The sequence below is a fragment of the Rattus rattus genome, chromosome 2 (genome assembly GCF_011064425.1).
Source record: "Rattus rattus isolate New Zealand chromosome 2, Rrattus_CSIRO_v1, whole genome shotgun sequence".
In the NCBI taxonomy this organism is placed as follows: Eukaryota; Metazoa; Chordata; class Mammalia; order Rodentia; family Muridae; genus Rattus; species Rattus rattus.
In genome coordinates this window covers 128,383,191-128,397,792 of record NC_046155.1, presented here as the reverse complement: position 1 = coordinate 128,397,792, position 14,602 = coordinate 128,383,191, and positions in this window count along the sequence as shown.

Below are 14,602 nucleotides of genomic sequence, written 5' to 3'. Positions count from 1 at the left end.
AGAAACAATCTGTGGGATAAGGTCAATCAGTCAGTAAGTACTCTGAGCGTCCACAGAGAGCAGCTTTGCTACAAGTAGTATCTGCAGGGAGCGCTAACCCAGCTTTAAAGGTACCTAACCCAGCAAGGACAAAGAACTGTGTCTTCTATGATGGGACAGTCAGTATAACCAATCTTCTACAGAGTCACATTAGGGTTTCCAGGCTCCTAATTCAATTAACAGTCAAGTGTCACTACCCTGTCAAGAACAGTGTTTCTCAAGCTGTGATAATGATACCTTTGGCAGTTGAGTTGCCTAAGACCATCAGAAAACACGGATATTTATATTACAATTCATACCGGCAGCAAAATTGTAGTAAGGAAGAAGCGATGAAAATAATTTTACAGCTGGGGTCACCACAACATGAGAAACCTCTATTAAAGCATCATTAGGAAGGTTGAGAACCACTGCTCTATAATGAATAACTATGGTTAAAAAGCATAAGTTTGGCTACAAATACACAAGGGATATAAAAAAGAGTATGTCTACAGCATAGCAGGGCTCTCAAGCATCTCTTACATTATCAGATATCATCATAGGATAACACTAAATAAAATCCTATAGCTACACAAATAGAACGAAGGAAAAGAAAAAAGAAATAAATATGTGTTCATACTTTATTAATTTCAAAAAGTAATCCTTGATATGATCTATTTAGAGACTTGGTGCTAGATTATCAGTTGTTGGTCTAAACAAGAAGCTAAATAAATATTGGCCATTTATTCAGAAAAAATATCCCCAGTGTTATATTTAACTCCACAACCCAAATTTACCTACTGTTATGTTCAAGTTCACACCCCAAGTTTGAGGCTGAACTAGTTTACTCCCCTTTATTCCACCCTATGTAACCCCTCTGTAAGTCATATTGGTACTACTCCTGCAACATGCAGTGAGTCACTTACGACCTCAATAGTTCAATTTCCTATTTCAAATTACTATAGATTTCTCACTATATTGCAGGTTACCTGCAAACATAAATACTTCTAACCCAATTTTCTCCCCTCACGGCCAATATTTATATTTAAATACACTAGTCTTATAATATTGTTATAATTACTAACATTAATATATTATATTAGTGTTTATGCATCATATCCTCTCAAAAACTGAGGAGCCAGATAAACAATAGCAACTAAGCCTGAGACCTTAAAAAACTTTATACCTGAGATGTATTTAGCAATATTTCTATTTTGAATATTATTTCTGATCACTTTCATGTGTTTATTTAAAGTAATATGTGAAAAAATGAATAATTTATGATCATTATATTTTAAACAATTAGTGAAGAAGATAAATCACAATTTTCTTTGAAGTCCTTAATATCTGGAATAATAGAAAACAGCAAGGATCTGCTTTGGATTTTTTTAGTATTGTAAAGTATTGTTTTGGGCTTATGTACATAACAAAGGTTTAGCCATATATTTCCAAAAAGGAAGTAGAATATAGAAGCCTCTTTAATAATTCTGACAAAATTTGACAAATGATAGCTTTGTAAATGTGAGTTGAAATGTGGAACTTGCCATGAATGAATGAAGATCTAATATGCACTTCTTTGAGTTTTACTACACATTTGCTATTCTTGATTCTGAATATCTTGTTTTGTCTTTTAGAAAAATGTTGATTCAATATGTTAGATCAACATTTCAAATTTCTAGATGTTTCATACACAATGCTAAAATATCATGCACAAATCATATCCATCAGCTATTCAATAGTTCAGAGTGGAAGATACATGTTTTCTAGGATCCCATTGTCTTTTAGAGTTATTGTTACTGCAAGTAAAAATCCTATTATCATTGATGGCAAGTTTAGCTAGTAACTCAAACAACCCCAAGTACTCTTCTTAAAATAGCCAATATACTTTTATACAAAACACAAGTGCTTTATGTGACCTTCCTATTTTAGTATCAGAAAATGGTCTTTAAACATATTTCAAGTGAAATTGCCCTCTTCTATTTTATTAAGAATTTAAGGTGGTTAAAAGAAGCAATGTTTGGTGTTATTTACTTAATATTTATAACAGCTTTACCTGCTATTGTGTTTGTGAGATCAGTGCAAATGTTAATCAATGAAATAATCAAGAAATGCCTTGCATTTTTAGGGCTTTTTTTTCTTTATGGACATTTGAAAGCGTCTCAGAGTCCTTCAAATTGCCCAAATTTGAGAACTTCTGTTATAAGACATATGCGCTTCCAACCCATTGCACTCTGAATTCCATGAAAAACCTAGCCCTTCATAAATCAGAGTGGGAAGAAGTATGTTACACTGACTCCACTGTGTTCCTACACAGTGGTCTAAGTGTATAACATCTGTACCCCAATTATTGGCCCTAAATAAATACTGTATGTCTTACAGGTTACCTTTGATGTATTTCCTCTGTAGCTCTCTAATACACTGGACAGTATATTTGTCCTATTTTAATAAAACAGTGGTTACAAAGAAAAAAGCTGTCTTGATCCATGTATGTGGATTGCACATGAAGGTGGTTTTCTTGGCAGCCAGAGCCTTAAAGCATCAGAGAGATTAGAGAAGTTGGTGTGCATATATTCTGCTCTCTCCCCTTTCACTTATTCACATTCTGGAATTCAATTTCTAGATTGTGCCCTAACGATCTCATCTAATCCAGTTTCTTCCCTATGCCAAACCTTTAAATACAAATACAACATGGGGATTAAATGTCAATACTTAGAACCCACACCCACACATTGTCAAAATCATAGCAAATTATGTATCAATTATGGTTCTCCAAAGGATAGGTAGCTTGTGTGCATTTGTGTACCTGTGTATAAAAAGAAAAAAATATTCTAAAAGCATTTATCTCTGAAATCAGTTTTAGAGATTGGCAAATGTAACCTTGGCTGGGTAGATGATGAGACCAAAAATCTGAAACGTCAATGTAGTTCAGGTTACAAGGCCCTCTGCTAGCACAGTTCTACCTGGTTCCTAAGAGAGGAAACCTTTGTTCTTTGAAGGTCTTCAGTTAGGCTCACCATGTACTCAAGCCAGAATGTCTGTTCCCAAGCCTACCAATGTAAACATAGATCTCACCCAGAAGCATCCTCATAGAAATATACAGGAGAACATTCGACCATCCATTTGTATCTTGATCAAATTGACAAAACGTTTATGTCACTTTCCATTATTTGTCAGGACTTTAGACTGTGACCATGGTTTCAAATGGGGTTATTGTTTGCTTAATTAGTAGTAAATCATCATTGTGGGCTACAGTGTTTGGTGGTAGATGCAGACATTGGGGTAATAAGTCTTAAGCTAAAGCATTTGCCAGTTATAGTTGAAGCTTAGATAAACATAGACTCAGGGTTTTGCTTGTTTGTTTGTTTGGTTGGTTGGTTTTGGGGTTTTTTTTTGTTTGTTTGTTTGTTTGTTTGTTTTTGTTTTTATTTCTAAGAAAGACATGAGAGGGAGGGGAGGGAGGAGGGAGGGAGGAGGGAGGAGGGAGGGAGGGAAGGTGGGCCTGAACTTACCAACATCATGATTTTGGACAACTACCTGTATTTTTTTTTTTTTGAGGAACCAGACTTTGTGTTTTCTCCTATGTAGTGGCCATCCACTAATTTTGGAATGCTAAATAAATGAATACGGCTGTGCATTACCAGATAACTTAACGTTTGCAAATAAATAAGCCAAAGTCTTTACTTGGGTACAAATTAATAAGCAATCTGGACCTCTCCCAAAAGGGTTGAAATAGCAGGGAGAAGGCTCCTGACTGGGACGTACTCAGTGACCCGAAGTGTGAAGAGAGAGAGACAAAGCTGGGGACTGAGCAAGAAGTCCGGAGAACAGAGAGAACAGCAGTGATATTGAACAGAGCCAGCTGGAGACGCCAACAAAACGAAGGATGCCAATCCAGGGCGCAGGGTAGAAGGGTCAGATTTGCTTTAGTAAGCTTCCTTTTTTTGACTCAGGTATGTGTCCTGGGGAGCTTTTCAAAACGATATCTAAGAGTCACTCGGAGGGTCCTGACGTTGCCTCCTGTAAAATTAGGAGTAAGAAAGAGAAGAGAATGGAGTGCCAGAGGGGTGGCGCGAAGAGCCCAGTCCTGCTGTCTCTCTGGAAGGGAAAAGAGAGTGTCAGATCGCAGCTGGTAAATAAGATGTTACAGTGAAGCTTGAAAAGCCAGGCTCTTTCTCCTCTATAAAGGCTCTACCTGTGTAACATGAAGGCGCTCAGTGACAGACACATTAAAACACCATTAAACTGTGAAATAGAACACAGTGTGAAAATAGATTTAACCTTCACAGCGTATCGATCTCTCCCCCGCGCCGTGCCCAAGTTCTTGGACAACTGTTTTATAATAGGTTTTACTTATTTTCCTGTTGCTATTCTGACTTCCTCGGAGGAGGGTGTTATTTCTAAAAGCCCCTGACAGCTGAGAGAAGCAGGCTTGCTTCTCAGGGAGCGCCTGGCCTTGGAATGCTCCTGCCAGCTGCTCCATAAACAGAAATCGGTTTTCTGAAAGTGAGGAATGATTTTTCTGCTGGCTGCTGGGATGACAGACACCCAAGGATGCAGGGGAGAACACTGCCAGGTTCTCAGAGAGTGTGGAGGAGGAAGGGTCACGTCCCTGCGACTCTAGATAATGACAAAGTTGGGTATATAAGCTTCATGTGACTCCATTTAGGCACAAAGGGACACGAGGTACTGCTGTCTCCTGAGATGGGTCTTTTTAGTGTGGATATGTACACAAATAAAAAACAATCTTCCAGTAAGGAACTGAAGAGGTTGAGTTCTCTACACAAATATATTATATATAATGTATATATGTGTGTATTTATGGAAATATATAAATATATATATGGAAATAACCAACATAAGAAATGTGTAGAAACTATAAAACTACATGGAAATTACTATGAATTATTACATGCCATGTTGAGATGTTGAGAAGTTTGCTACTATGGATTATGAAGGTAAGAGATTACGCAAAAATACTTCATGATTATAATTACGTTCCAGCTGGGTGCTTTTTGGGTATGTATAAAAGAAATCTTCCTGTATTATGTGAGGAGAAAAAAAATCAGTTTTCAACAGAAGGAAAAAAAATGTCAAAGTTCACATTAGAATAATTGCATAGAGGCTGGTGAGATGCTATGAGGGCAAGCTTACCTGTGCAGCACGTGTGAAGACCTGAGTTGGAGTCGCTAGCACTCCCGTAGAAAGCCAAGCATGCCTACACATGCCTGTGACTCTGGTACTGTGGGGCAGAAGCAGATGGATCCCCAGAGCTCCCTGGCTAGTCAGCCTTGCAATGGCGTGCGCTTTCCATTCACAAAGAGACCCTGTCTTAAGTCAGTAAGGCAGAGCGTGGTGGAGGAGTACTTCTAATGGCCTCCTCTGACTTCTGCAGACATGTTCATGTTCCACATTCATAACATACATCACATATACCTAAGTTCATGTAGATTCCATGTCCTGTTTGAATATAAAGAATGAGAGAAGTCACATACTCATTCAGATAGCAGTAACATGTCAATTATTCATTAACAGAATACTTAAGGAACTACTGTGGGTATCATACTCTCTTGGCAGTTATTGTGGATAAACATGGTCTGTACATATAAGGAAGTTACCATAAAGTAACAGAGGAAGAGAGGAAGTAATGATACACATATCATAAATACATAATACAAATACCAATGTTATCAAAGAAAGGTATGGACTATAGAGAAGCAGTGTCTGGCATGGCAATCTGCTCTTTGTCCAAATTGGAAGATATCATTCACATGGAGAGGCATATAAATGGCATCCTTATGAAGAATGAGTTTTAAGGTGAATTAGGGATGGAAGGGATAAGAGAGTTCTCAACAGACAATAGGCTGAGTGGTTCTATAACAGCAAGATTTTGCCCATTGGAGAATAAAAAGGAGCCCTGTGTTGATATAGAACTGCACAAGAAGATGGCTGATGAGAGGGGAGGAGAGGTTGGGAGAGAGCCCCATAAACTCAAAGTGGGGGAGACTTTAACTAAGACATCTCTTTCTAAGAGGTCCTATTGGTGAAGTGAGAGGAGACACAATTGGTTGAGTTTTTCTTTCCTAGCGTGTGGAGACAGCTGTGGGAGAGAGGAAGTGTGAGCACAGGCAGGATAAGGAACAAGCCTGATAGGACCTTCAAGGGTGTGGCTACCCAGGCTGGGGCACTGGAGATAGAAAGCAGAGGGACTTGGAAGGGATTCTGAAAGGAGAATTGATGAGACCTGGGAACAGAGTGAGAGGGGAAACAAAAGATCTAAAAACCCAACATTCGTTCATTCCTGATACAAAAACAGGATAGAAACAATACCAGTACACACACACACACACACACACACACACACACACACACACACACCCGGTTATGAAATAAAATAAAATGGCCTTTTATAATGGTGAGAAAGAATGTATTATTTACAAAATCTATTTAGGTCATTGGCTAACTTTATCACAACATATTACAAGTCAAAATAAAGGGTTAAATGTCTCAGAATACTGTGTAAGTCTAGAATTTTATCTTATTTCACTCTTTGTCCTTTTGGGATGTCAAGGACTTACAGTATAAAATACTCTGCATTCTTGACCTTCTCGGTTGGTGCAATATGCTCTCTTACCATTTCATTTGTTTGTCTCTCAGCTCATTGCTCCCACCTCTCTCTTATTGTAGCCTCCAACCCCATTAATTACTAGCTCTAATGTTTGTAATGATAATACTCTTGGAGGTTAATGAGATAGTTAAATGTTAATACATGGTGCTGTTCTTTTTATTTGGGTTCAGTGTGTAATCCAGAGATTCTGGTACTAAAATTATAGGTCTAGTGGGGTGATGGTGAGAGACAGCAAAACCCTTGAGAGTTGGACCCTGACAGGAAGAAATTAGGCCATTGGAGGCATTTCCTTCAGAAGAGAACATAGTTCTCTAAGGACTGAATGAGACATTATGCAAAGAGCAAGTTCAGACCCTAGATATCTAGCTGTCTATGTTTTTGGTGTGAGATCCAGTTCCAGGGTCTTCAGCCATGATATCTGCAAGGTAGTGATGCAGCCATAAGACCTTCATCAAACCTCTGTACTGCTTAAAAAGGGCAGTTTCCAATTCCAAAAGAACATAGTGTCAGACCTTGAGTACATTGTTGTATTAAACAAAAACAAACCAAGGCACAAGAGAAACCCTTCAGAGTGCAGGCCTTATATAATCATCCAATGAATGTTAGTCAACATAAGTGTCATGGTTTAGCTGTTCCAATAACCAAAGAAGTGTCTCTTCCTTTGATTAAACATTTCTTCTGCCCTTTGTTTTCTCAAAAGACAGGTACGTTCCGTTAGACTGAACTCATATTTTGCAGGTTTCTGCTATTTTTTTAAAATATTTTTGGTCTTCTATTTGAATCATTATTCCCAGTATGGGCAGATGCTTTTGCTCTTTAAATTTTATTTTGAATGCTGAATTTTAAACACTCCTGGATTAGGAAGTGCACTTTTAAACAGAATGCCAGAAAGCTGAATGTACAAGGAAAACATTTGTTTGCTAAGAAAACCTGTCACAGTCAAAGGATGGATGACAGCCTGGGAAAAAAATATTTGTTATGTATATGGCATTAAAAAAGGCTAGTATTCTAAATATATAAAAAGTTACTGTAAAACAAAAAGAAAATTGTCAAATATGGGCAAATACCACAAAGGAAAAGTTAAAAGGGGGAGAAATAGTCATATCCAACAAACATAAATATATCTTCAGTATTTTATACAACCAAAGGCTGATAAATTAGGAGAAGGAAGCAGTTTTGTATGATCAAATGTGTTAATTAGAATTCTGCTATGGGGAAGGGAAGGCAATGCAGTGTAAATTATGCAGAAGGGGTGTTCATTGGCTCCGTTCACAGGGACATCTTGGAAAGGTTCTTACTCCAGTCACAGGCAGCATGAGAACTCCGTATCCGTCCTTGTCTCTGTTGGGTTACATCCTCCATGCTGGTTTTGTTCATTTGGCAGACAAGACAGCTGCAAGTCGCTCCTTCCAGCCGTCCAAGTTGAAAACAAACCAGACAACTCTTTCCAAAATCTATAAGTGAAACCCTGGAAAGGTTCGGATTTTTTTTTCAATGAATCAACTTGCTTTTGCTGATCCAACCACTGTAGCTGAGAGTTTGACACAGGAGTTGGGCTTAGCTTAGGTCAAACTGGTCCTGTGGCTATTTGCCAACCTCAGGATGCAATAATGCTATTTTCCTTTTAAAATCTGTTTTTGAATTTCTAGAGACCTTCTCATCACCTTGAATACCAGCGCTTAGCCCCCACCTACCACCCACGTAGCCTCGGCTTCACTCATCCTGTCCCCAGTTTTAGTCAAGAGTTTTAATCATCTGTCAAAAGCAGATGATAGATCCTCTTACTGTCATGTATGTGGTGGTTTCTTCTTCTCTTTCATGAAGGCCACAGATAAAATGTCTGGAAGGAAGGCAGGCTAACCACAGAAAAGCTTGACACAGTTATTTAATCATAATTTATATGACAGAGTGTCTTAGTCACTGTTCTATTGCTGCGAAGAGACACCATGACCATGGCAAATCTTATAAAAGAAAGAATTTAATTAGAGCTTGCTTACTGGAAGTAGAAGTTTAAATCTACATTTTGATTCAGAGGGGGGGAGGGAAGGAGGGAGGGAGAGAAAGAGAGAGAGAGAGAGAGAGAGAGAGAGAGAGAGAGAGAGAATGTGCTTTTGAAACCTCAAAGCCCATCCCCAATAATGTACTTCTCCAACAAGTCCACACCTCTTAGTGTTTTTAAAGTGTTCAGCTCCCTAGTGACATAGCATTCAAATACATGAGGCTATGGGGTCATTCTTATTCAAAGCACCACACATGGGAACCTTTGAAATGAAGACAAAAACCATAAGAAAATATCTACTTTACGCTTAAATTATTGGAAGCAGAGACAGACAACCTTATATAAATATGCTTAGGAAATACAAGTGTGATCTTAGAGCACTGAGAAGGGGTAACTGGCAGCTTTTTCGTGTTCAATTTCTTCTTGCTCGTTTTGTTGGGACACTTCCTGTCTCTGAGTTAAGGTGTAATATCTTGCCAGGAAAGGCTATACAGTCTACAGAAAAAGGCAAGTAGACCTCCTTTACTGGTGGCGTCTAATAGAAAGGCATCGGAGGCAGGTGCAGGTTTGAGTAAGAACAGTAATTCTGATGGGTCCTTTGGATGGGAAGGAGTCTAATGTGTGTGGCTGACTCACAATATTGGAGACTATAAGAGGAACATCACAACCTTCATGCTAAGGTTTCTTTGTGTTCTTTAGTTGGAAGCACTCGGTGTACTAAAACACCATGCTGAGAGTATCTCTGACTGATTCCAAAGCACTCATTCCCTCAGGCAGGAGGACTCACCTCTTATTGAGAGTATCAAGTTCGCTTTCTGAACACGGAGTTTTTAACTTCATTCACGTGGTACTCTTCTCAGGCACAGAACCACAGATGAGAAACTAACAGAAAAAGCTCTCTTCAATACTTGATTTGATTCACATGTTAGTTTAGACTAATCAGGTCCCACCAGAAACTATGCCCATTTTGTCACCGGCATGACCACAAAAGCAAAGAGTCCCGTGCAGTTGAGAATTGTTTTTGTGGATGTTTTAAGTAACGTCATTTCCAAAGTTTCCTTTAAAACTCTGAGCCCCTGAGATCACTGCGACGAAACAGAGTTAGAATTATGGGGCATGACTGGAGAAGTGAGAGGCATTGTGAGCATAGCCTCACCCGGGTCTCTGGACAGGTATGTCTGGATATCAGCAGAACTTAAAAGGAAGCAGGGATAGAGCACAGTGAAAATGGAAAAACAATTAAAAATATATTGAAAGTAGAAAGAGAAAGAAATCATTCCTAATTAATTCTGGTGCCCTACTCAACCCCAGCGTCTTTGTAATCCTACTGGGAACATCTCTATTGATCTTGGGGTCCTACAGCAGGCTCCTGATGCTTATCTCAGCATAAAAAGAGGCTCTCATGATGAGCAGTGATTTAATTACATGACAATCACTGCTAACAATGCATGGCAAACACCAGAAACATATGCATAGCAAGACTGGCATTGATAAATGCACAGGGGTGGCATTGACTATCAGTAAAGCTCCTGGCGAACACTCCTGACATTTCTATCATAGGAAACCCTATCCAGTATCCGGACTATGTGAGACCTTACTTTATTGGCTTATATTTGGGTGTTAATAAGAAATGTTAAAAATTGAAATATATTTTCTAAAATCTGAGAAACATATGTAGTATTAAGTTTTCCCACAACATTGAGTGTTTTTGGTACGCCAGATTCCTTCAGTGCCCATGCCATAGTCAATATGAGATCTTAACGGAAGATAGTCATGGGAGTTCAAACAGAGTAAGACCCACTCAGAATAAAATTTAAAGTGAACTCACAGATGTTTTACATACTTTTTTCTATACATAGAGAAAAAATTTAATTCTAGGTCTATTGAAAGTAATAAAAACAATCCCAGTCATTACTAGAATATGTGGGGACAGATGAAATGCAGTCGTAGTTTAAAAGGCTATGTCATAAAACGAATTGGTATAGGTTTATTTCAAAGAGTGGAGAAGAAAATATGGGAAGATGGGCTGCAAATTGCATTAGTTCAGATTTCTTCAAATCTGGTTAGCTGAGTCTGGATGTCTCTGTTTTGTCTTGAGACTCCAGTAAGTGACAGAACGGTGTGAAAGAGAACATGTAAACAGGAGGGGGGACAGGAAAGCTGTCGCAAGCACAAACTCTACAGAAGAACAAGGGTAGATAGAGCACAGGGAAGCAGCCTGGGTGGAGTCGCCAACTGCTTTACCCTTGATGACCCTAGAAAGTCTTAAGCCTGAACCTGGAAGCTAAGAAGCGAATGGCTAAGGCCAGGAAGACTCACCAGTAGCTCATATGGAGGTACACACAGCTAAAGCAACCCTAGCTTATAAAACGAGAGGTCACTTTTTTTTTTTTTTTTGAAATGTCAACCACATTTTTCAAGAGAGTTGAAGTAGAAACTGAAGGTCAAGTGTGCAAGGATAGCTTTGTTAGCTGCATAGCTCAGCTGTGCTGCTCAATAGACTATGGCCTTGAGTAGATCAGGTAACCATTTTTTCTTAGTTTTTATGCTTATAAACTGTGAGGGGTAAAATAATGGTATGATTTGCAATAGCTGTGTTTGCGTTTAATAACTATTTTTCAATTTTATTAAGGTGTTGCTGACAAAATTATATATTATATATAATATGCTATATAATATATAAATATAACATATAAATACATAATGTATTTATATTGAATACATAATATGTTCAAAGTATATTCAGTGGTGTTTTCAATTAGAAACACATGATAAAATCATTGCCATAATCTACCTTAGTAACATATAATGGGCAAATAATTCTGTGCATATACATGGTGGGATGAGAATGTTTATTGTCCCCTTTGTTAACCAATTTCAAATATTCAGCACATTATTGTGAACTGTCGGTGCAATACTATGTGTTAGGCTCTCCGTGATTCATTCATATTATATAGCTAAAAGCTTCTGTGACCTTTGGCTGATTTTTCTTATTTCCAGAAACCTCAATGCCCTTCCACATCTCTGATAATCACTATTTCTCCTCCCAGTTTGCATTTTCTAAATTCTACCTGGAAACGTATTAAAGCGATTGTAGAGCATTTCTTTTCCTTGTGGCTTATTTCACTTAATTTAATGCTCTCTCAACTTATTTGTGTTTTTGCAAATGACAGATCTCCATTTTTGTGGGCAAATCACAGTCTGTGTTTTTATCTGTTCATCTACAGAGAGCAAGTAACACCGAAGTGGGTCGCGTTTTGTTCTTCTTTTCTTCCTTTTTTTAAATTTATGTAGGTGGTTGACTCCAAGGTCATGTCTGTGATAAGCATCCTTTACCACTGTGATAAACGCACGGCCTCGTCACATTTGACTATTAATAGTGTAACTGAAGAGAACATGGAAAACAATCGCTCTTGTTTTGCACTGTGACTAGATTTCTGGATTCTAGGAGGGTTCAACTTTTACCCCCTTGACAAGCCCACTTGCCATTTTCCACAGTGACTGTCCGTTTTCATACCATGGGCGATGGGCAAGAGTTTCCCTGTCTTTGTGTGCACAGAATGCTTAGTTTCTTTTGATGTTTTTTTCAAAATATGTAAATACCAGCTGATACCTCATTTTGGCATTGACTTCAATTTTCCTGATTACTCTTGATGCTGGGTAATATTTCATACACCAGATTGAAACTCCTATATGTTCACTGGGAGCGAGTATCTTCACGTTCCTTTCACAGTTTTGTAACTGGTTTCTTCTTTCCTTTCATTTTCCCAAGTGATTGTCTGTATTTATTTTGCTATTGGTGAGACAAGGCCAAGTTAAGGAAGGATGGGTACATTCTGACTGACGGTTTACGGGGACACAATCTATCATGAGGGAAGGCAAGGGAGCATCAGCCTGAGCACAGCTAGTCACATGATGTTCTCAACCAGCTTACGTTCTATTGCTTGCCTCTCTTCCTCCTTCCCCCCTGCTTATTAGGTCCAGGATCCCAGTCCATGGGATGATGGTCTACTGACGGTTATCTCTCTTAGTTAAGCTTTTCTGGAAACTCTCCCATAGCCATACTGATATGTTTCTCCTGGCTGATCCTAAATCTAGTAAAGTCGCCATTGAAGAATAAACATCACACATCTCTCCCATATTGAAATATTAACATCTTAATGAACGTATGATTTACAAGATCTTCCACTATTTTCCTAGGTTACATTTTACTTTTGATTGTTTCCAGTACTTAGAGTTTTGGAGTCGATATTATCTCTTTTGTTCATTTTAAAATTATTTTTCCCTTTTTATTTACCACAACTTGTTTGATTTTACTTAAGTTATTGTTGGGACCATAGACAACCTAGAAATAAATCAAAGGCATACAATCAATGAGCGTTTGTACTTTTCAATAATTATTGCAGGGAAAATTGTGTATCTCGTGTATCTGTTTCCTAATACCACACTGTTTGACACTATAACTCTATAATTTACTTCAAAATTCAGAAATCTCCAGGTTTGATCCTGTTTATTGCTTGAGTCATTCCAAATCTTTTGTGATTCATTGAAAATTTTGTGATTATTTTTGATTCTATGAAGAACTCACTGCAACTTTAATAGTGAATTCGTGAAGTATATGGACTGTTTTATGTTGTATGGATGTTTTGATTAAAAAAAGATAATTTTCAATTTGTAAGCGCCTATCTTCCTATTTGTTTATATCCCTCTCAATATCTTTTCTCAGTGTTTTAAGGTTTGTTCTGAATTTTACCTTCTTAAATTAATCCTTAATTATTTTCTCTTAATACTACTGTTGGTGATATTTTCCTAATTTCTTTTTTCAAATCACTGTTAGCATATGACTTTGCTGGCAACTGATATTTTTTAAAATATTTCTTCTATATCTTGAGATTATAGTATAATTACATCACATCTCTCTTTTCCTTTCCTTCCTCTGAACTCTCCGGTATACCTTTCCTTGCTTTCTTTCAGACTAATGGCCTTTTTTTTTTCATTAATTTTTTTGTTTCATATATATATACATATATATTCCCAAACACATATGAACATCTTTCTCAGTCTGTATAATGTCACTAATATGTTTGTATTAAGGCTAATTATTTAGTATTAGATACCAATTGCTTTGCTTTCCACTGGGGAGGGCTCTCGTACTCTGAGCATTCTTTAGTTGGCTGTACACCTTTTGTTTGCTTGCTTGCTTGTTTGTGTGTGTGTGTGTGTGTGTGTGTGTGTGTGTGTGTGTGTGTGTGTGTGTGTGTAGCACTGAGGCCTCTCGGGCTTTCTCCCACCCACGTCAGCATGTCTTTTGTCGTCTTTATTCAACTCCTGGTTGGACAGTATTGATGGTGAGACCATATAGCTGTAGTTTCTGCCATTCCAAGTAGATACAATAACTCAGCAAACTCCCTGATCCTCTGCCTCTTACACTCTTTCCCCCAACTCTTTTGAAACCATACCTGAGCTTTAGGTGTAGGAGTTGTTTTATGGATGTATCCACTGGGACTAGGCTTCACAGTTCTGCATTTTGATTGGTTCTTAGTTTTGCAATGGTCTCTGATGCAAAGAGAAAGTCCCTTGATGAGAGATGTGGACTACACTTAGCTCTGGTTGTAAAGACAAATTTGTAGGCAGTAGCTATGTCTTGTACTGGGTAAATAGAGAGGCATCTTTAGGTTCTCCTGCATGATCTATGACTTTACTTGTTCTGAATAGTAGCCTAGATTCCCAGTGGCAGGCAATATTTCCCTCTTGAATTTAAGTGGCTCTTGAATTCAATCCAAAGCTGTTGGTTATAGCCAACTGATCTTTCATACTTTTTGGATTGGTAACTGTGATCATTTATTTGTGTTTTAGTGATGTATTTGGCATACCATAAATGTGAGAATGTATCATCTGCAGACAGAAACAATTTAACTTCCTCCTTGTTTGATTTGGCTACTTTTCATTTCTTTATCATGCCC